The sequence below is a fragment of the Euprymna scolopes genome, chromosome 7 (assembly GCF_053919585.1).
Source record: "Euprymna scolopes isolate OS-2025 chromosome 7, ASM5391958v1, whole genome shotgun sequence".
NCBI lineage: Eukaryota > Metazoa > Mollusca > Cephalopoda > Sepiida > Sepiolidae > Euprymna > Euprymna scolopes.
The window spans coordinates 162080493-162106040 of record NC_136488.1 but is presented as its reverse complement, the minus strand read 5'-3'; the positions used below and the strand labels follow the sequence as shown (position 1 = coordinate 162106040).

The window sequence follows — 25548 nt, the reverse complement described above, 5'->3', positions numbered from 1 at the left end:
TTTTTTTTTATTACATTTTCACCCCAAACAAGTCACTTTGCCACTTTGTTGTAGGGGGCTACTATCAGGGACATAAGCATCAGGGGTACTGTGTAGGAAGTTGGGCAGCAAGATGTCGGTTCACATTGCATTTGAACTTCTGCGTGTCAGTGCAGTCGGGTAAGCAGGGACCCAGAAGGAAATTCCAATGTCTAGCTGTTCTGGGGAAGAGACTACTGGAGTAAAAAGCTCTCTTGCATCTAGGGATCGCTACTGTGAAGGGGTGGGATTTAGCTGCTTGTCGGGTTTGTTGGGGGTATTTATGTCGAGGGGGCACAAGTGCTTGCAGTTCGTCAGAGCATTCTCTGTTAAAGTACTTTAAGAACAGGCAGAGGGATGCAACATTTCGGCGATGAGACAGAGGCTGAGGTTTAGCTGACAGTTCAGGACCTATCAGATTGGCGACTCTCTTTTGAACCTTGTCTAGGAGCGAGAGACTAGTGGCAGATGCACCAGCCCAAATATGACAACAATACTCCATAGATAGGTGAATGGTGGCCTTATAGAGGTATAGGATACTTTCAGGCGTTAGTAGCTTTTTAGCACAGTAGAGAGAACCCACGTTCTTCGCAGCGGCCCTGGCAATGTTCTCAATGTAATTGTTCCAACTCATGTTTCCTGTGAATGTTAGACCGAGGAGTTTAAACGACGTACTTTCAGATAAAGAGTCATTGGCCATTGCTATTGGCGGTAGGGAAGGGTTCTTGTAATTATTGAAGGAAACAAGTTTAGTCTTGGCAGCATTGAAGGTGACCATCCATTTTTGTCCCCATTCCACTACGGATCGGAGGTCATCCTCTAGAGTTTCTGCCATTTTTTTTACAGATGAATGCAATTCCACGACCCATATATAACAAAGCTGTATATTCTTTTTAAATAAATAGAAAAAAGGGTTTTAAATACGAATATCAATACACACACAAAAAAAATTATAAAAAAATTTATATATATATACCTCCTCGACGTGACTACCCCTGATGGACCCGACAAGCAACTAAGTCCCACCCCTTTACAGTAGAGATCCCGTAGGTGTAAGAAAGCCTTTTACTCCAATAGTTTCTTCCCCAGAACTGCAAGTCTTTGGAACTCCCTTTCGGGATGCTGCTTTCCCAACTGTACTGATATGCAGAAGTTCAAGTGTAATGTGAACAAACATCTTGCTACTCATCTCCTTTCATAATGCCCCCACAAATTATGTCCCCGATAGTAGCCCCCTACTTCAAAGTGGCACTTATCTTGTTTGGGGTGAAGATTGAATAAAAAAAAAAATTTTTAATGCTTCTTCACCAAGGAAATAAGTTAGCGAAACGTTGCATAATACAAAAAGAACATTCGAAAGAAAAAGGGCCAAAAAAAAAACATTGTTTGCCAAAAGGTGCTGAACTGAAGGAGTAAAGTAAAGATTGTCTCTTACAATGTGATTTTATTATTTGTACAGTATAATCACGTTGACACACCGGTTCCCGCTGGATCACCGAAATCAAGCAACGTTGAACCTGGTCAGTACCAAATGGGTGACCATTTGGGGCTTACAGAGGCTGTATGTGCTCTCTGCTTATCTCGGCATTGTTTCCAGTCGTCTTGAATCCGTCCTTGCCACTGGACTCAAACAGTGTCGATTCAGGAGAGGTGTAGGTGGAATTGTGCAACCCTTACCTCACAATTACACGCGCAGCTGCCCTTACAGGGGGTATCCTTTGTCTTTCAAGACTGAACGGAGGCATCGATTGATCAATTATTTGTATTGAACTATGTTGCACAATATTACTTTCTGAGTATTTATTAGTATTTATTAATTTATATAATTTGAATCAGTTCTATATTTAAAATTCAATGGACACTATTTTCATAGAAATGATAATAAGCTCATATTTGCTGAATGCTATTGGTTTTTCTGTCGAAAAAAATAAACTAATTTTTTGCACTATCCGGAAAAATAACAGCTTTATTAAAACATATTTCTTGATTAAATATATTGTTCATTCCGTGGAATTTCCACGGGTCCTGCTATTAATAATAAATATTTTAATAATAAATAAATATTTTTATTTAAATCAGACTTCTTTATATTGGAAAATTAAGCGTCTTTATCTTTTTATCAGCCCAATTCTTTTTAGACTTTAAGTGAGTTATGAAAAGGTCCAGTGAACTATAAAATGTGAAAAGTTTGCCAACAATGAAAACGTTTGGCTTTACGAATCAGCAGAGTGTGAAATAGTTTCGTTTTGGTGACGTTCGCTCGTAACGATTCAGGTTTTATTTCTTTTATTTGTACGTGATCAAAATCAGATTTCATGGTATTATTGACAAATGAGCATTGTTCAGAAGGAACATAGAAAAGTGTTGGGTTGGCACCCCTACAAATTCTGATGACGTCATTTCCGGTAAGCAAGTTCTGCTTTCCAGTCAGTCTGGACCCAAGATTCAGAGGGAGATAGTCGTAATATTACTTGGTCTTCAGTTGAGCGGAGTTCCCACTCAACCAATATTTTTTTTTACAAAGGCATCACCGCTTATAAAGGCCAAGAGGTCACTCGAGGATAAGGGTTAAAGAGAGTACAGTAGACAATTGGACAATATAGTAATAGTTAGTAATGGAAATTCGGTAAATTTCTTAACTTATATGGAATGACTCATCAAAAACTTGTTTACATTGGACTTGAAGACAACCATATCGTAGTCAGCTGGAAAGCAGGAAACATACTTGTCTGTATTTCTGTTAATATATTATTCGTTTCACTTTTTCCGAGTCTTGTCGTTATTTTTTTCCAACATTTACACCACAACGAAAAGATAATTAGAATATAATAAACGTGAATAATGTTTTTATACTTAAGGCGGTCGAACTTGAGCAGAACTTGGCTGTTCGTTCTTGTTTCTGGGGGGTATTTTATCGAAATCTCTCAAGACAAGACATGAAGCTACTTGACGTAAGGAATTAACAAGAACGAAAGCTAATTATTGCAAAAACAGGAAATGCCGATTAACCTTAGTTTTCAAAACCTTCAGGCTGTAAGTAGAAAGAAACAGTGAGCAGGAAGAGAGTTCCACAAAGTTGTCGTTCCACTTTGTTTTTTTTTTTGTTTTTTTTTTTCATTATTATTCAAGAAAAAAATCTGTTTTCATTTATAGAATCGGACATTTATTTATGCAGCATAATTACGTTGACATATCAGTTCTAGTTAGATCAAGTTAAGCAACGTTAAGCATGGTCAGCACCAAATGGGTGACTATTTTGGAATACTAGGCGCTGTATGTTTTTACGTAAGCAGATATGTATAATACCTCAGGGAGATAAATTCCAGGTTACCCTTGGGCAAGAGATACTCTGTTGAAAAAAACAAACCAAATAAAGCCTGTATAGTAATCTTCTACCGACATTAATGTTTTTAGTTAAATATAATCTTGTGTATTTTTTTACTGATGCTACTAGATCAGGCTGTCTGAAGATACTAATTTCCTGACTGAAGAGCACCAAATATTGATGTAATTTTTTTTCCTCTTTCTCTTTACAAAGCTCAACCATATTTTACGAAAACAATTTTCCTCTACAAAACAATCAAACCAAGCCAAACCCTGAATAAATATTTGATGATATAAAGAACTTGAAGTATAATTTTTTTTTTTTTTTTTTTTTTTTTTTTTTTTACAAAAATGACTGGATTTGACATTAAATAGCCTGGAAAGTGTGTTGATATTCCGTAAAACAAAACCATGAAATCAAGCCGTAAGGCTGTTTTCCTCTAACAATTATAAGAAACCTTGTCGACTGTTGAATATGTCTAATCTCTATTACAAACGATTACTACGATATTATCCAATTGATTACTGTACGCGCAATAACCTTTATCTCCAAGTGGCTTCCGGGCCTTGATAAGTGGAGACTACCTTGTAAAAAAAAAAAAAAAAAAAAAAACTTGCAATCTTTAGGAAAAAAAGGCTCCTGGAATAGGAAGCTGTATTACAATGAGGTATTATAACACCAAATTGAAGAAGACCACAAGACCAATGAGTCAAACGAGCTGAAACAAAGGAAGCAGGGAATAAATGAGACAATTCTGAGGAACATTTGCCATAATAGTATTTGTAGAAAAGACTGAGACTAACAACATCCGACCTTCTTCAAGTGTACCTTGTCGAAATCGGAACTCTTTCTGTCGAATTGCATGGAATTTCCAACATAACCCTTTATTTAATCCACGAAGGGTAGCATGCTCTACTTCCGCCATTCAGTTACTGGGTAGAAGTTTTAAGTAATTTGCAATTATATATTCTGAGTATCGCCTGCACTGAGGATTGAACCGTCAATCTTTAAAATAAGTGTCACTTGAAACTGAATTGTTACTCACTACTTTACACGTTATGCCACGGACCATTGTGGCTGATGAAACAAGAACATGCTACCTTTGTGGATTAAATAGAGAGTGCTATTCAAAATCCGCGTATTCCAGAGTTCGATTGAAAAATTCTCGAGTTCGACGGGATACATCTGAAGAGGGCCGGAGGTTACATCCACCGGAATATTGTGGGAATAACACTCGACATGAAAACAGTAGTCTGAAGAATCCAAATAATACAAATAATCAATCCTTATCTAAAAAAAAGTAAAATAAAATAAAAACTCAGAAGCATAACTGACTTCTTGTTTCGAATTTTTTTAGATCGACAATTTGAATTATTTGGAGTTGCTGTGTTATTTTCACAACATTTCGGTTGATGTAACCTCTGGCCTTCTTCAGGTGGATTCTGTTGAGCTCGGGAAATCGAACTTAGGAATGCACAGAATTTTGAACGGAACCCTTTATTTAATCCACGGAGGTAGTATGCTCTCCTTCCGTCAGCCACAAAGACCTGTGGCATAACGTATAAAGTAATAATTAAAAATTCAGTTCAACATGACACTTTTTGGAAGGTTGTTAAACACTTTATTTATATGAACACTGTATGTACACACTGGACGGTATTGCCGTAGTCTTGACAGAGTTCAAAATAGACTTCATAGCTTAGTGGGGGGGCCATTTTCTCTTCCCTGCAACCTCTTTCCCTCAGAGGAGATGTTGCAAGCCTGTTTCTGCTTTATCGTTATTTTCATGGCAAGTGCTCATCTGAGCTCCAATCTACGGTCCCCCTTGCCAGACTTTCACGAAAAACACTCGTCTAGCCAAAACCACTATCAATAATTTCCCACACTCTTTATCTGTGTCTAAACCTAAACGTAGATTCCATGAACAGGGCTTCTTTCTACGGACTGCAAGTCTGTGGAATTCTATTCCGTTTGTCAGCTTTCCATCTGACTACAATCTGATTGTCTTCAAGTCCAACGTGAACAAGTTCTTGTTGAACCGTCCCCCTAAGAAGTCCAAGTTACAAATTTCCCACTAATGTTTACTACGCTAAAATCACAATAACTAATGTAAACCCATTAACCCTTATCCTCGAATGGCCTCTGGGCCTTGATAAGTGATGATCCCCCACACACTTGTAAAAAAAAAAAATACAGACATGCCGCATATACATATAAAAAGACCAGTGACTACACGTACGTAGATAAACACGTTATACAAAGGGTAGATAATGCTACAAGGGTTCACATGAAGAGTGCCAACATCTATAAATGGAACCAGTGCTATGGAAACGACTAGAATCAAAATTTGCACACTCTGTCACCCATTTCACCGCCGCATGACATAAATGAAATCCAATTCAACGTATAAAGTTACTTTGAAAGAAAAGGAAGATTATTTTGTAAATATCTTTTTGACCTAAAAAAAAATGTCTACTTTTTGTGAATCTCGACAAACAAAAGCTAATTGCGTTAAAAACCATTCCCGCTGTTTGATTGGCTAAAACAACGAGCTACAAATTATTTTAAGAGGTGACCTGGCCATAAAATTGCTGACATTTTAATGACTACATTTTTTATTATTTAACTTAACATACATCCATAGATCGGAGTCAGATGACAAAACTGCGTTTTTACCAGCACTTGTATATTTATATCCGGACATAATAAATGTAAAACCGTCTATAATAATTGGTGGAAGATTGTCTGTAGGTCCTCCACTTTTTTTCACTAGAATAAAGATAACGCTTATTGCTGTAGTGTGTCCAACCTACAAATAATAATTAACTCTTCCATGCACTATATACAGTAGAACCCTGGGATACGACATTAATGCGTTCCGGGGTTGGTGAAATCGCTGTATAGCGGGGCCTAAGTAAAATTTTATGCAGTTCATATTAAAAATTAGTAACGAAATACAGTACACATGTTTATAATCAAATAACATTATAAATAACACTGTATAAATACCGTAATTTGGGGCCGGAAAACATCGTGTTCCACATTGTAACCTGATTAAAAAACGTATTCCGGGGTCACCGTATTCCGGAGTAACCGTATCCGGGGTAACCGTATCCCGGGGTTCTACCGTAGCATTCAATTTTTCTGTATAAAATTTTCATTCCCCAATTCCTCACATCATGTATATATTGTTATTTCGGGTTTAAGGTAGGTCATTCATGGAGTGGTTCTGGTATTATGATAAAAGAGACTAGTTAAGTTTAATTCATGTTAAATATGACAACATTAACCTCCTCCCCCTTTCGGCCTTGTGTCACATTTAGTTTTTATATTTAATATATATTACATTAAATATTTCTCGCTAATAAATATTTGCCACTTCTGCACTACACGGACGACGCCATCGTTGGGGGCGATAACTCTAATTTCTTTGTGGTCAAATAACACGGCAAATAAATAAAAAAAATAAGACTTTTTTTCCGAACAAAAAATACTTGAAAACCAAAATATTTATTGCATAAAAATGTGTCAATATATAATTGTAAAAACATTTGTTGTATAAAAATGTATCAATATATAATTGTAAAAACATTTATTGTATAAAAATGTATCAATATATAATTGTAAAAACATTTGTTGCATAAAAATGTGTCAATATATAATTGTAAAAACATTTATTGCATAAAAATGTATCAATATATAATTGTAAAAACATTTATTGTATAAAAATGTATCAATATATAATTGTAAAAACATTTATTGCATAAAAATGTATCAATATATAATTGTAAAAACATTTATTGCATAAAAATGTATCAATATATAATTGTAAAAACATTTATTGTATAAAAATGTATCAATATATAATTGTAAAAACATTTATTGTATAAAAATGTATCAATATATAATTGTAAAAACATTTATTGCATAAAAATGTATCAATATATAATTGTAAAAACATTTATTGCATAAAAATGTATCAATATATAATTGTAAAAACATTTATTGTATAAAAATGTATCAATATATAATTGTAAAAACATTTATTGCATAAAAATGTATCAATATATAATTGTAAAAACATTTATTGTATAAAAATGTATCAATATATAATTGTAAAAACATTTATTGCATAAAAATGTATCAATATATAATTGTAAAAACATTTATTGCATAAAAATGTATCAATATATAATTGTAAAAACATTTATTGTATAAAAATGTATCAATATATAATTGTAAAAACATTTATTGCATAAAAATGTATCAATATATAATTGTAAAAACATTTATTGCATAAAAATGTATCAATATATAATTGTAAAAACATTTATTGCATAAAAATGTATCAATATATAATTGTAAAAACATTTATTGTATAAAAATGTATCAATATATAATTGTAAAAACATTTATTGCATAAAAATGTATCAATATATAATTGTAAAAACATTTATTGCATAAAAATGTATCAATATATAATTGTAAAAACATTTATTGCATAAAAATGTATCAATATATAATTGTAAAAACATTTATTGCATAAAAATGTATCAATATATAATTGTAAAAACATTTATTGCATAAAAATGTATCAATATATAATTGTAAAAACATTTATTGCATAAAAATGTATTAATATATAATTGTAAAAACATTTATTGCATAAAAATGTATTAATATATAATTGTAAAAACATTTATTGCATAAAAATGTATTAATATATAATTGTAAAAACATTTATTGCATAAAAATGTATCAATATATAATTGTAAAAACATTTATTGCATAAAAATGTATCAATATATAATTGTAAAAACATTTATTGCATAAAAATGTATCAATATATAATTGTAAAAACATTTATTGCATAAAAATGTATCAATATATAATTGTAAAAACATTTATTGCATAAAAATGTATCAATATATAATTGTAAAAACATTTATTGCATAAAAATGTATTAATATATAATTGTAAAAACATTTATTGTATAAAAATGTATCAATAAATAATTGTAAAATATTTATTGCATAAAAATGTATCAATATATAATTGTAAAACATTTATTGTATAAAAATGTATTAATATATAATTGTAAAAACATTTATTGTATAAAAATGTATCAATAAATAATTGTAAAACATTTATTGCATAAAAATGTATCAATATATAATTGTAAAACATTTATTGTATAAAAATGTATCAATAAATAATTGTAAAACATTTATTGCATAAAAATGTATCAATATATAATTGTAAAACATTTATTGTATAAAAATGTATCAATAAATAATTGTAAAACATTTATTGCATAAAAATGTATCAATATATAATTGTAAAACATTTATTGTATAAAAATGTATCAATAAATAATTGTAAAACATTTATTGCATAAAAATGTATCAATATATAATTATAAAAACATTTATTGTATAAAAATGTATCAATATATAATTGTAAAACATTTATTGCATAAAAATGTATCAATATATAATTGTAAAAACATTTATTGCATAAAAATGTATCAATATATTATTGTAAAACATTTATTGTATAAAAATGTATCAATATATAATTGTAAAAACATTTATTGCATAAAAATGTATCAATATATAATTGTAAAAACATTTATTGCATAAAAATGTATCAATATATAATTGTAAAACATTTATTGCATAAAAATGTATCAATATATAATTGTAAAAACATTTATTGCATAAAAATGTATCAATATATAATTGTAGAAACATTTATTGCATAAAAATGTATCAATATATAATTGTAAAAACAATGTATAAAAATGTATCAATATATAACTGTAAAAACATTTATTGCATAAAAATGTATCAATATATAATTGTAAAAACATTTATTGTATAAAAATGTATCAATATATAATTGTAAAAACATTTATTGCATAAAAATGTATCAATATATAATTGTAAAAACATTTATTGCATAAAAATGTATCAATATATAATTGTAAAAACATTTATTGTATAAAAATGTATCAATATATAATTGTAAAAACATTTATTGCATAAAAATGTATCAATATATAATTGTAAAAACATTTATTGCATAAAAATGTATCAATATATAATTGTAAAAACATTTATTGCATAAAAATGTATCAATATATAATTGTAAAAACATTTATTGCATAAAAATGTATCAATATATAATTGTAAAAACATTTATTGAAAATTCTGCGTAAGAAACTATAATTTTAATAAAACATTTTTTGTAATTAAAGTAAAATTTGATTGTTTTTCCAAACAATTTCATAATTAAAATGAAACATTTTTCGAATTAAAGCAACATTGGAATTTTTTTCCGAAACATTTTTTTTTTTAATTAAAGAAAAAAATTGTCGCTGTAACAAAATATAGTTTCAATTTTTGTGTGACACCTGTTGCAGAGTCAACAATATATTATAGTTTTAATTTTTTAAATTAATAAACAATTTGAATGGAGAGAAGCGTCAACAGGCAACAGTGTAGTGAAACGCACCCCAAAAAATGCGCCGTCTGTGTAATGCAGAAGTACCAAATATTAGTTTACAATTTAGGCGAAATCATGCACACTTGGCAGTCGGACTGATGTATACCCACACTCTTCATTTATTGTATTTTCTTTTCTTTTCAATATATTTTGTTTTCACAAATTATCGAGCTGTGTCTTCTGGACCCTTGCAACACTTATTTTAACTCGCTTTGACCCCTTCTTCAATGTTTTCATTCTTATTTGCAGCATTTGCATCTTCATTTAGATAAATCAAACAGTAGATGTATGTGTGTGTACTTGTCTGTGTGTACATATTTAGCCGATAAACTCTTTGTCTTATGGTCACATAAAACTGAAAATAACAGGAAGTATTAATCAATGATCTGTAATAACAACAAAGGAAGACTTGATTCCAAATATTTCTCATATGCTATATTTCCCCTCTTTTGGAAATAGGGTACGATTATGAATATCTCCAGTATCAAATAATCATTATACACTGTGAAATGTGCTTCATGTATGAAAACCAAAGAGGGGAGATATAACATATGAGAAATATTTGAAATCAAGTTTCCCCTTGCTGTTATTACAGATCACTTGAAGCCGTAGCAGAAAATTTTAGTATCCCTTCCATCAAGGACAGAAGTTTAGAGGAATAATAAGATATTTTGTAATTCATATACAAGGAAATAAAAATATAAAACTAGGAAAACAAATGACTGTTGTTGTAAACATTTTATGGCTGTAAAAAAGTGCCAAATACAGGCTCTGGGTTATAAATGAGCCCCTTTATGTGCGACCTTAATGGCAAAAGTTGCATAGGCCACTAGACAATTCAGGTCATTACCTTTCCAACGATTCTTCATTTGTTAAATTCTGATCAATAGTCGCTGAGATTTCGAACTTATAAAATTGCCAAATAATAAGGTGATATATATATATATATATATATATATATATATATATATATATATATATATATATATATATATATATATATATATATATATATATATATATATTAGCCAAATTAAATATTGAAATGCTCATATCTTTGATTCTTTGGGATGAAACTACGTGAAAATTTGCAGGTTTTTTGGAAGATTATAATACTATTCTATGGTTAAGATTTTATGACAAGTAGTAAAAAAGAACCTATATTTTCAAACCAATAAAATATACTCAAATTTGCCTACATTTGTATATACAATGTCCTGCAGGCCAACTTCAATTTTGCTGCTTTGTTTCCCCTGTAGCCTTGCCAAACCACTAATATACAGAGTGGAACGATAAAATCGACATGATTCCATTTCCGTTTGAAAAAACCGGGGTTTTGTACCTTTCTCTCACGGCCCCTCTTTTACCTCGACCTGAATCCACTGGGTTATTAGTTTGGTCATACGTCGAGAACATCACCAACATGACCTCCTACAACACCAAAGCCAACCTGATTGCCGCTATCCACTGGGTATTTTGCCGAGCGTCCTCCAGCGTTTGTGGAAAAGGCGTGCTCCCAGTTCCGGACCCGTATTGATTGAGGCAGCTACATTGTATAGATGTCAGCTCTACGACATAATCATATATATATATATATATATATATATATATATATATATATATATATATATATATATATATATATATATATATATATATATAAAGAGAGAGAGAGGAGAGTGGGAGATGGCAGAAAGATAGATGTAAATAGAGAGAAAGAGAAGGGAGAAGAAAAAAGAAGATTAATCGTTCTTTTAAACGTTTCACTAATTATTGGAACTTGTCGCTTCTGTCCTTTCTATTACGACCTCCTTTTATTTTACAATTTGTTTGTTTTGTTTGGGTTTTTTGTTGTTTTTTTGTTTTTTTTTTTTGTTTTTTTTTCTTATTTTGCCTCCGTCTCATTTCTCTTAATTGGGCGTCTCTCCGCCCAAACGATTTATTCAGTCAATATATTCTGTCTTTTATGGCGCTATTTATTCGGTGCGTTGCCTTTTTAAAGCTTGTGAACGCGTTCGCCATACACTACACGTAGTCACACGCCTCCCTTTGATTTCAGACGAAAAGAAAGCCGCGAAGTCTCGCCTCACATCAAAACAATGTAGATTGACACAACTACACAAGTTGAATCCTGTAGTTGTGTAAAAGGCCACGCTCCAAACAGAAAAGTGGTGAGTATTTATATGAATCTATTTAAAAAACGGTACCCATTGCTAGTAGGCACGCAGCAGCAGTAATCCAGTGTCAAGGGGGAAGGGTTTATTGAGAGAATCGTACAAAGTCGTAGCACCCCTTTTGAAGTCAAGCCTGTGTCTGTTTGGACTTGTGGGGAGGGGGGGCGCAAATCCTGCTGCCACACTCAGGGTCTGCCAGCGGCCACCTGATTGCTCCAGGGCATCACCACACTCTTCAGCACTTTCGTGTTGACTTTCAAGCCGACTTCGAAGATGTGAGGTAGCATGATGTGGCCCTCACTTGAAACAACACCAAAGGCCATAACCAATGACCGGGAACTTTGTTTACATAATTCTGGGCACATCCCTGTTATTCGTGGCAATCCAGCGATACATTTTGGGGGTGTTGGCAATGGTCCTGTTGTCATAACTTGGATCGGTAGAGAGCATGTGTTGCACAGCGGTGCATCCCTGACCTTGTTCGTTGAACATTGTGTCACTTTCCGACATGAGAGAAGGCTTCTATCGTTTTGGGATTTATACACAACTGGCCAACTAGTGAATGGTCTGCAACAAAAAAAGAAAACCGGTTTTCATCACACGGAAATGCAATGATATTTTTTTTTAGGGCGACAATTTTATTGTTCCACCCTGTATAAGGTATTTGATAATTTCGAGAGTAAACCGCTCTTTTTCAAAAAGAAAATTAACAAAAATTACGACATAAAAACGTGACAACGAATAAAAATCCGGGATAGTTGTTACGCAGGCAAATAGTAGGGAAGAAGTGAATTTATTTGAATTAATTAATTTTTTTTATATTATTAAAATTTGTAAAACAAATATCCTGTTAAAAAATTTGTTTGAATCAATTAATTTATTTATATTATTAAAATTTGTAAAACAAATATCCTATTAAAAAAGTTATTTGGATCAATTGATTTATTTATATTATTAAAATTTGTAAAACAAATATCCTGTTAAAAAATTTGTTTGAATCAATTGATTTATTTATATTATTAAAATTTGTAAAACAAATATCATGTTAAAAAATTTGTTTGAATCAATTGATTTATTTATATTATTAAAATTTGTAAAACAAATATCCTGTTAAAAAATTTGTTTGAATCAATTGATTTATTTATATTATTAAAATTTGTAAAACAAATATCCTGTTAAAAAATTTATTTGAATTAATTAATTTTTTATATTATTAAAATTTGTAAAACAAATATCCTGTTAAAAAATTTATTTGAATCAATTAATCTTTTTATTTTATTAAAATTTGTAAACAAATATCCTGTTAAAAAATACGTTGACGTAAGATTCAATCTCGGATATTGACATCGTAAAAACCACTTTATCTACCAAACACGTTTTTATTTGCTCATAAACAAACAAAGCCTAAAAACACATAATTTTTTAATAATATATAGAAGCATTTTTATAGAAATCACTCCAGACAATGCTTAAAGCCGTATAATGTAAGTAGCTAAACACGACCTCAAGGTCAAACTTGATATTTATAGAATTTGATCCAGAAAACAGCAATTTGTAAGAAGAATCGCTCATGAAATGTGAAGACTAAAGAAGAAAATGGAAGCTCTCTCTCTCTCTCTCTCTCTCTCTCTCTCTCTCTCTCTCTCTCTCTCTCTCTCTCTCTCTCTCTCTCTCTTTCGTTTTGTCTCTGTCTATCTGTCTGTCTCTCTCTCTCTTTTCTCCTTCGCTTTGTATTTGCCTCTGCCTGCCTCTGCCTCTCTATCTGTCTGTCTGTCTGTCTGTCTGTCTCTGTCTGTCTGTCTGTCTGTCTGTCTGTCTGTCTGTCTCTCTCTCTCTCTCTCTCTCTCTCTCTCTCTCTCTCTCTCTCTGTGTACGTGTGTTTTCCTCGCTTTGTCTCTGTCTGTCTGCTTATCTCTCTCTTTCCCTCGAGTTGTCTCTGTCTCTGTCTCTCTATCTCTTTCTCTCTCTCTCTCTCTCTCTCTCTCTCTCTCTCTCTTTGTCTCCCTCGCTTTGTCTTTGCCTCTGCTTGTTCTCTCTCTCTCTCTCTCTTATTATATATATATATATATATATATATATATATATATATATATATATATATATATATATATATATATATACTACTGTCAATAATTTGCCCCACTCTTTATCTGTGCCTAAATCCAACCGTAGATTCCATGAGCAGAGCTTCTTTCTCAGAAGTGCACAATTGTGGAACTCTCTTCCGTTCGCCTGTTTCCCACCTGACTACAACTTGGATGTCTTCAAATCCAACATAAACAAATGACTGACAAACCGCCCCCTTAAGTAAGACACTCTATCAAATCTCCAATACTAATGATTACTACAATACTATCTCATTGATTACTGTACACGCAAGTTCGGGCCTTGATAAGTGGTGACCCCCATGTAATATATATATATATATATATATATATATATATATATATATATATATATATTCGCTTTTTTCGTGCTTAAAAATGGTAATAAAAATAAAAAGCATATATATATATATATATATATATATATATATATATAGTGCAAAACTTTGTTGAAATTCAAAGACTTACTTTTTCTTTTTAATAACTTATGTTTATTTTCGCCTGGATTGTTTTCATTACAGCTGTTTCGTTAGTGGGAAGGCATTTTACGATTTATGTGTCCATAAAAATATCCTGTTATGATCAACTTCTTCAGATGATTTTTTCCATTTGATTTTAACAATAAAAAGTATATTATTTACACGATAAACATGGTATTTGGGGAAAAGGAATTCCAAAGCCATGCTTCCACGTGTCCGCCATCTTGGGTGTTATGCTGAGATAATTTTCTGACAAATTATCCGACAAAAATATGATAAATTAACGATATTTCAAAAATAAACAATTAAAAATTTTTTTACTGCTCCTTGAATTGAGCTGACACATTATATTTGTGATGTTGACTAAAGAGGAAATAACTTTCAGACCCAAAAACATATTCCAACACACAAAACATACATGATGGGCATGGTACAAACCGTGAATTCCTTCCTTAAAAGAATTCGATGGAGGATCTTTCACCACAAAAGTACAGAAGAAAAAGGCACGGATGAGAGCACACAAACTAACCCGAATTATACAAACACAACTGTAAACACAGAAACCCCTTATGATAGAAGATATAAAATTAAATCCAGGAAATTCCCACGAGTAATATCTGCCTTAGAAGCGTACGAATTAGACATGTTAAAATGGGCAAAAAACCTAAAAATCAAGAAGAAACACAAGTACATTAACCCAATAATAATTGAAAAAAATCAATAATACCTTTAAAAATATTAAAGACAATCCGAACTTGATGATTCCAGCAGACAAAACCATGAATATATTCAGCATGGATTTTGAAACCTACAACAACCTAATAATGAAGGAACTCAATAAAAACTATAGAGTAGCAAGTAATGAAGAACTGAATAATATAAACTCTGAAACCTTAAAAATAAGTGAAAAAATGAACATACACGATAAGATAAAGGGATATACACCACTGTGCCCCGTTTTACCCGAAAAGATCATAAACCAGAATTCATCAATAATCTGAGCATTAGACTGATTTCTCCATGTATTTCAGATTTGGGAAACATTAGCAAAAAAATACTAGACGAAATCAAAATCATTAGCAAAAAAATAGATGAAATCCGACCTAAATTAAAAAATAAAATTTACTATAACCTGTGGAAATCATCGGAAGAGGTAATTGAATGGTTCGGCACACTACCTCAAGGCAAAAATAGAAAATTCCTTATGTTTGATATAGATTCCTATTACCCCTCTATTTCACCAAATCTCTTCGATGAAGAACTAGAACTAGCTGAGAAAACTAACAAAGATAACAAAATTAGAATTAGACATCATAAGATTAGCAAGAAGAACTCTAATAAAATATAACAAACTATGGACCAGAAAAAATAGGAACCTCAACTTTGACGTCACAATGGGGCACAGATAGTGCACAAGTAACGGACCTTGTAGGCCTTTATATACTAAATGAACTATATAAGAAAATCCAGGATTAAAGGAGGGCTATACTGGGATGATGCACTCAAAAAATAGGTTATTTGAAAAAAAAAATTGAACACTTCTTTAGTAAACTGAACCTAGATATAACAATAGACCCAAACCATAAATGTGTAAACTTCTTAGACATAACCCTGAATCTAGACAACAATTCTTATGAACCCTACCATAAACCTAACCAAACGTTATTCTACATAAATCACAAGTCCAACCATCCGAATAGTATGAAAAAAGCACTTATACCTAGCATCTCAAAAAGAATATCCAAAATATCACAAAATGAAGAATTATTCAATAAAAATAAAGAATATTATAACAAAGCCTTAGCTAGATCAGAATATAAAGAACAAATTAAATTTGTTAAGGAAACTCAAAACAATAACATAGGTACATAAAGAACAATAAACAATGCAAATGTAATATCTTACAACATGTCGATGAGAAAATATAAAAAAGGAAACAAAAGAGCAAAAACAAATGAAAAATAAGGAATACAATAAACACAAAAAAGAAAAATGAAAAGATAGATCATAATAAAACCGAAATAGAAGTTAAAAAGAAAAATAGAAGGACGAGCCAAACGTGGTTCAATCCACCTTTCAGCCACCACATGAAAAATAACATCCAGAGGGAATTTTACCAAATTATAGACAAACATTTCCCGCAAGTAGTAAACTAAGTAAGATAATTAATAAAAAACACTGTTAAGCTATCCTTCTCAACATCTGCTAACTTAACCAATACCACAATTGGCTCCAACAACACAAAATCAAACAAATTTTTGAAAAATAGAGATAGAACAGAAAATGAATCAACAACGTGAAAGAATGTAACTGCTGGAAGCCTACTAAATGCCAAATGGTTAGGAACTGTTTAACTTCAAATGTAGTATACAAATATGAAGTTATAACAAATAATGAAATTAAAGTATATCTGGGGAGCACCGGAACTTGCTTTAAGGACAGATATCATAATCACCTAGCATCGTTTAAAAATGAAACTGAGGAAGAAAATAACACCACAAATAACGAAAACAACAACAATGTAAATAAAAATAAAAACAACAGTACAAAAGATCATAACAATAGTGACAATTACAATTGCAATAACGAAAATAGAAACAGAACGAATAGTAATAACGAAAATAACAGGAAAAAACTAAGAAAAACTCAAGCACTTTAGTATTATGGATTAAGGAATTAAAGAAAAATAAAACTGAATATAAATTAAGATGGTCAATAATTGATAAAGCGGAAAAATATAAACCAAGCAAATCGAAAAGATGCAACCTATGCATACTAGAAGCATACTATATACTAATATCAAAAGAAAAATTATTAAACAAACGACTAGACGTAATCCACGGATGTCTGCACAGAAATCGATACTTAATTTCACGCATTAGAACAGATTTAAAAAAGATGAATATAACTAAAAATGAATAAAAGGAAAAGAAAGAAACAATTCAATAAAGTAGGGAAAAACAAAACGTATAATATAAGGAAAGAAAAAGGTTCAAGGAAAGTAACCTTAGAAATAAAAAATACATACCATGAGAGTAACCTCCCCTTTAAACAGAAAAATAAATAAAATTATAAATACGAGTTCGAACACCAAACAAAAAGTAATATTAGAATAAACACCCATAAATGTAAAAATAAAATTATAAGAAAATTGGAAAAAAAACAAATAAGGAAAAAACGGTAAATTAAAACAAAAATAAATAATAAATAAATAAATAAAAAATACGAAATTATGGTTTAAAACAAAAAATTATCTTAGCATAACACCCAAGATGGCGGACATGTGGAAGCATGGCTTTGGAATTTCTTTTCCCCAAATACCATGTTTATTGTGTAAAAAATATACTTTTTATTGTTAAATCAAATGGAAAAATCATCTGAAGAAGTTGGTGGCGTTAGTATATTTTTATGGGCACATAAATCGTAAAATTGCCTTCCCACTAACGAAACAACTGTAATGAAAACAATCCAGGAGAAAATAAACATAAGTTATAAAAAAGAAAAAGTAAGTCTTTGAATTTCAACAAAGTTTTGCACTATATATGCTCTGCACCTATTAAATAGATACATTGCGCTTAACTCGAAATTAACGGTGATTGGGTTTTTAACATAACAATATAGAACCGTTATACGAAAACGGTATACATTGAAATTAACGATATTTCAAAAATAAACAATTAATATATATATATATATATATATATATATATATATATATATATATATATATATATATATATATATTCACTCCTCTGATGAGATGGTAGACATCGAAACCCTATAGGTTAAGGAGATTAACTTTCTAAAACATTCTTTGTCTTGCTGAGAATAATAAAAATTCTTTGATATGAAACTCAACCACTTCTTTTCATTTCAATGAGAGTTTTTTGAAATTCATTGAATTACAATTTAATATATATATATATATATATATATATATATATATATATATATATATATATATATATATATATATATATATATATATGTACACACTTTTTTGTGAATTATTCCACGGATTTCTGCGTTTGGATTATTATGGACCATCTTCTTCCAATTACGGGATTTCTTTCGATTTTATTTGTACAAATGGAAACTCTTTTAATTTTCTTGAAGTTTTACATTTCGATTTTACCGTCACTGGATTTTTTATCTTCCACCAGACTATCCATTAATGTGTAATCACCTTTTTCTTTACCATATTCCCTCTGCTTAACTTTTTTTGTTTTCAAGTAAGATCTTTGACTTATTTGTTGTTTCATCAAATACTTCTGCATGCAAAATCCGACCCTGCATTTTGCTAATTCCTACCCTCTGATGAGAAGGAGAGTATTTCTTCGAAACTCCGCGGATTAAGGACTATCCATTTATCTAGTGTTTCCTTTTCAGATTAAATATGTTTTTAACTCATTTCAAAGTGTTTTTAACATATTTCATTAACTGTTTGCTCATATATATATATATATATATATATATATATATATATATATATATATATATATATATATATATATATATAATTTTTTATCCCTGCCAAATCCTCTTTTTTAAACTAAAATGTTTTCTGTCCAAGTTTAAGCTCAATCAAACTTCATATATAAAAACGCTCAATAAAGTACACAGTAATGCATAACTTTAACTAAACGGGTTTGGTGGCTTACTATTATAGATTGATTTACAACGACAGCCCAGGTCCTACACCGACTCGACTGACCCACCCTTAACAGTTTAGAGGTCGCAACAGACGAACTTGTTGAGACAGCGTGGTAGAGATTTTAATACATCCATTAATGATAATCTACAATAAACATGTATCGAACGGAGAGATTATACTCGCACTCGACCTCCATTGAAATATAGAAGTGATTTACTGATATCTCGGTACCCAGTTCATACAGGCTTGAAATTTTACTGCAGTCATATTGAATAAAAAATGATTGTTAATTTTTTTTTTCACATTGATCACTATGTAATCCAATCCATCGTCTATCTAATAAATCCAAAGTTTCTGACATAAAGGGACGTAATCGAATTTATAATTTTGATTCTTGTCGGAGAAGAGTTATTCCTCTTGAATAACGCAAGAAGACAACTATTTTGCTTTTCAAAACTAGTGATTTTATTTGAGGTGCGTGTAAAATAAATGCCGATGCTCAACATCTACAAACATTGTGATCCCTCACTTTACTTAAAAATTCACCAAAAGTCTGGAAATTAACCCATTTTAATGACATTTTTCAGTATTTATCAAATAATGACCACGGCATATAATGAACATATCATTTTTACTTAAATCTTAGTGGAAATCTATTATTTTGTTTAAACAAAAAATACTTTTACTAAAGTTATGGTTTTCAGTGGTAAAAAAATGCATGAATTCATTTTTGTTTTTTTTATGAAAATAAATTGTCTTAAATTGTAACAATTAAAAAAAATTACAGCAACATTACGAAAAAAGCCCCTAAAGTCCGCAATAATGAATTATAACTCAAAGAAACATTATTTTCTCGAACTACCGATATTATCATTGAATTAAACATTGTTTACTTAATATTTTTACACAAAAAATTATAATTGCAAAAAATATTTCTACTTTTTTTAATTACAGGTTTTGCATAATTTTTATATGCAAGATTCTAATATATTCCTTGTTTGAATGAATGTGAAACTTTCGGTGTGATATAATTTTTATGTAATCTTGAAAAATAAAAGTTTATTTATTTAAAGCAGGGGCATAGAAAAATAATTAAATTAAAAAAATGGTAAAAAAAAAAAAACATTAGACAAACGTCCACGATAGGAATGTACGGAGGCACGGGTGAGAGAACAAAATAAATAAATAAACGCACCTCTTGCTTCCCTTTAAACTATCTGGCGTCATTTTCAGACAGCCTTTCGACTGTCTGAAATTTTGGGCTTCCGTATAATCCATTAGACGAGGACTTTGTTTTCTTTCAGTTGATCGGAGCGAAAATCTCTCCCATTTGAGAGCTAAGTAAGCTATTTTTTGTACAAATAAGGTGTTTTTTTTTTTTCATTCAGTATCTTAGGACTTTAGTTTACTAGTTATCTTTGAAATAAACCCAGAAAACTAATATTTATCTTTTAAAGGGTTTTTACAATGAATTTATTTATTTTCAAAATTTAGCTGAATTAGTTAGCTCGCAGTGAAAACATTTTTCATAACTTTTTTTTTTTTCACGTGTACAAATATTTTTCCCCCTTTTGGAAATTAAGCTTAGTCTTTAATCTTTCAAATACAATCAAAGAGTAGTCGGAGAATTACAAAAAAAAATATGATAAACCGGCTTTAAAAACTACGCCCCCCTCCCTTTTTCGGACATTTTTCCCGTATCTATTTTATTTCATTTTTTATCCTTTCCTAAATGAATAAACATTATATCCAGACCATTGGCATGAACTTCTATCTTTTCTCGCATTATTTGGATTATTCGGACTACTGTTATCACATTGAATGTTATTTTCACGACATTACGATCGATATAACCTCCTACCTTCTTCAGGTGTATCTTGACGAACGTGCATCTTTCTGTCGGGAGTTTGCACGGAACCCCTTATATAATCCACGGCAGTATCATGCACCCATTCCATAAGTAATGACTGGATGTCTGCAATGACCCGTGCCGTAGTGGATGTAGTACTTGGTAAAAATTCAGTTGTAAAGTTACACTCTTCTAGAAGTTTAATGTTCAATACTCAATGCCAGCGACACTCAAAATACAAAAATACCCAGTCATGGATGACGGAATGAGAGCATGCTACCCGTGTGAATTAAACAAAGGTTTCCGGTCGAAATTCTTTGCGGATTCCAGAGTTCAACGGGAAGAATCCTGAGTTCGACAAGATATACCTGAAGAATGTCGGAAGTTACATCGATCGAAACACTACGAAAATAACAGTCAATATGAGAAAAGTAGTCTGAAGAATTCAAATAATACAAATAATCATTCTTCATCTCAAAAATTCAGAAACAGCCTATTCTGTCTGCTTCTTTACAGACTTGAAATTTGGTATATAGGGTATTCAGACAAGTGGAAAACTTTTTAATCAGTTTTCATCCGGAAAAACGTCTGCTAAGAGGTCAAAATTGGAGAAAAAAAATGTACTTGGATGTTATTGGATTTTTATATGTTTGTCAACTGTTTCACGAAGTTTGAAAACTTTTTAAAGATTCTGTCAAGCTGGCCTAATAGTTATCGTACTTGACTCACTGTCTTTAGGTTTTCGTTTCCATCTCAACTCGAGTATTATTATTTTTTTTACTTACTAGAAATGAACTGTTCAGAAAAAAAAAAACATAATACTCGCATGAATGTGTCTCAGTTTCTTTCCGTATTTTTTTATTTCATTTGTACAGGAATTTAACGTTACGTTTAATACCTACAGTATTTTTTGTTTATAATAAACTAGCAGGACCCGTGTACCGACGTTGCCCGGTGGAAGTATGCCCCCACCTCACCCGTAAACAAAAAAACAATTTAAGTATGCTTGTTAGTTGGACCCATTATAATTGCAGGCACTGGCGCCTGTGGTCAAAATGAATGTACCGTGGTAATGTACGGACGCATTCCATATATATTTATATATTGAAGTGTATTTCTTCCAAATATTAGTGTTTTATATAATACGATTTGTTCCGAAAAAATACGGAAATTCAAGAAAATAAATATGTTGTGGAGGCCGAGATCATAATGTAGTATCTGTTCTGATACTATACTCCATCTTTTCTTACCTCGATCAGTGGAGAAGAAAGTGAGGAATTTTTATTTTTGTTCCTATCCAGAGTGCCCCTTTTTGGGGAGCTGGACTTCCCCACCTTAAAAACCGACTTTTTGTCTAACTCTGCCCTCGAGGTTGGGCAAGTAAATAGGAAAAATTATAAGAAAACGCAACTAATCTGGAGCTAACCTTTTCAGTTTAGTCACGCTTTAAACTACAAGCTTGATTATGTTTTGACATCGCCGTGGTCGTCGTCGTGATAAAATATTTTTAAAAATACACTTTAATATTTTATTGTTTAATTTTTTGTATTTTGTATTTTTTTTTTTTTTTTTGTATTTTGTATTTCTTTTTCTTTTTTGTATTTTGTATATTTTTTTGTGGTTATAAATCCTAGTGGTAATGTTGACAGAGTCCTTACTCGATTCCGTGACTAAAAATAGTTCGTTTCAAAGTTGTATTAAAAAGCGAAAGTTGATTTTAGAACGAAAACATGAATCCTATCCTAAGGAAATGAAACGAAACTTCTTCTTTTTCTTCTGTTTTTGTTTTTTAAATACTGCAATCTTTAATTTTCATCATTTTATTCTGTATCTTCATTTTTTACCACTTTTTTTAGGTAATACTTGCTGCTAAATTAACCCCCAAAAAATAAACAGAAAAATAATTTGTAATAAAAAAAAAATAGTATAATGCAAAATAAATAAAAGTAACAAATCACCATTTTGGGGAGTTCTGTTAAGAGAAGCCAACAAACCAAAAAGTGCCAAAGGCAAGATAAGTTACTCTTCTACCTACCTGGATAAGTTTTGCGTTGTAATGTATTTTAATGCTTTTTATTATATTTTTTCAAAAGTATTGTAATCTATGCATTTCTGTCAGTATCTTCATTTTTTACCTTTTTTTCCTAACAAAAAAAAGACAGAATACTTTCTGTGTGTATATGAGTGGGTATGAACTTGTCTTGCTGGAGTTTTCGGGTGTGCTTTAAACGACCGGTTGTCGTTAATAAATTAATATAAAAAGTGATCCCCCATTATTTGGAAATGTAAATTTATCATATCGTCGTTCTTCATTATCTGAAAGGGTTCTGACATTTCATGATAGCAGGAATTATTAATTGATTTCTTTGTATCACTGTCGCTGTTGTGGATTCTCGCTGGCTGCAGCTTACCAGCCAGAAGATCGTGAACAAGCATTTGTTTAGTCCATTTTTTATGCCCCTCCCCGGAAGTGTATCTCTGAATAGAGCTGCCTGATCATCGGAGTATCTGCCTTGCAACTCTGTCATTCTTAAGCATGAGCACAACTATCACACCCTGACCACCTGTGTGCAGACATCACGTTGCGGCTTCCAGTTTATCAAACGTACCTTCACTCCATCGTCAGCGATCTTTCCAACCTTATACCTAGCTTGGGCAATTGCAGAAGCAGACAGTTTGTCCAGTGCTGCCAGCACCCTTTCAATTTGCAGAGGCAAGTACGAACCAAGACAATCTGCACTCATGTAGCCAATCGCATTCGATGGCTGGAGTGGACCTCGACCAGATTCTACAATACACTTTGTCCAACAATTTAAAAATGATTCAACGCTTGTCATTTGTTTATTTGTCGTTGCAATCACAAATCTGAATACTTTTTATGTTTTGCTATCTATAAGAACGTGGGTAAACCTAGTCCTGCGGATGACCATAAACTACATGGAAGGTGGATGCCAGACATTCACTTGCTCTATCATTCATTCTAACCGGGAGATCTTTTTAAAATTCTACTCATCTATTTAAGTGCAATTTTTTGTATCTCTCTTGCACTTGGTTCACCAATTATATTTACCAGGAAGTTTTTGAGATTCTTTTTCATGAGTCTAGTTGCTCCTATAATTACTGGAATGATAGAGATCTTCCTAAGATTCCAATTTCTTCCATGCCATACATAAGAGCTTGGTATTTCGTTATCTTTTCACTCTCAGCTCCGATTAAGCCAGCATCATTGAGGGGGACTAACTTCTACTAAGGTTGCTTCTTTCTTCTTCTTGTCCCATACCACGATGCCAAGTTTAATAGATCCGTTTTCTAGGTACGTAGCTGTAGGAGTTGCACATAATGTATGGTGTATGACTTATTTCCAACTGTTTTTTCTGGTATATTTTCCCAGGGTGTACACTAAAACTGCGGATATTGTTTACTTCGTTTTCTTTAATGTTTGTCATTGTGCACACTGGGTTATTTGGCAAGGTGATGACGTCATCATTGATGACGTCACTAATTAATAATCTTTCATTAAAACGGGTATAGCTATATACACGCGATGATGTCACAAAATGATGTCGTCATAAGCGATTACGTCATCTGTTTAAATAGATATGGAGATAACCATGCACACCGTATGACGTCATAAAATGATTTTTATTAAATCAGACAGGTGTGGATAAGGGTTCGTCTACTAGACCAAGGTTTCCCGAACTTCTGGAGGCCATGGAGCCCCTCAGTAGGGCATCGTTTTTTTGTTTTTTTTCACGGAGCACTAACAAGATAGTTTCTAAAATAAATATAAAAAACATTAATTTCAAATGTTAACTTATACTTGTTTATTAGTTTTTCCCGTTCGTGATTTTACTATATTTTCTTGTTTACAACCATTTTTTTGTTTTTGATTAATCAAAAATTGTTGCATTTTTTTTTTTGTTAATTTATTTTTTTTTACTTTTCCATTCACCATCCTAAAACTCTTTGCGCCTGCAGTTATGTATCATATCTTTTTCCAGTAAAATAAAAAAGATCAATAATTAAATGTCTACAACCATTTAATTTTTCCATATAAAGCATTTGGTCCTCTTTGAGAAAGAGCTTGAGGAGCCTCTCAGACTCACTTACGGATCCCACTGTGGGAATCTATATATATGACGTCACTTGATTATTTATTAATTTACTAGCATGGGTGCCCGGCGTTTGGAGGTGTGTGTTGAGCAAAAAAAAAAAAAACAAGTGGTAGTAGGAAGGCAGGCTCGAACCCGTATTCTCAAAGGTCAAATCGTTGAACTTTGACCCTTTAACAGTCAGGTTTCTGGCCGAAAATGGATTATAAAGATTTTCCCAAATCTCACTACCCTGTATATCAAATTTCGAGTCTGTAGACTTAAAATTTACAGAGTTATTGCGTAGGGAAATGTAAAAAGACAGACAGACACACACACACAGACA

General features: G+C 31.3%; 1 protein-coding gene across 3 annotated transcripts in view; it reads left to right on the top strand.

Moving 5' to 3' along the window:
* LOC145280117 (ras-related protein Rab-23-like) overlaps positions 1-25548 on the top strand; it is a 296207-nt gene that overhangs the window by 205870 nt on the left and 64789 nt on the right. Inside the window, exon 2 of one of the 3 annotated variants that reach the window (XM_080131870.1) lies at positions 11910-12021. The exons of 1 other annotated variant lie outside the window; for it this stretch is intronic. The gene's annotated coding sequence lies outside the window, so the exon portion shown is untranslated. Of the gene's footprint in view, positions 1-11855; positions 12022-25548 lie in introns of those variants that run through there. One more of the 3 variants, XM_080131869.1, reaches the window with a different exon arrangement.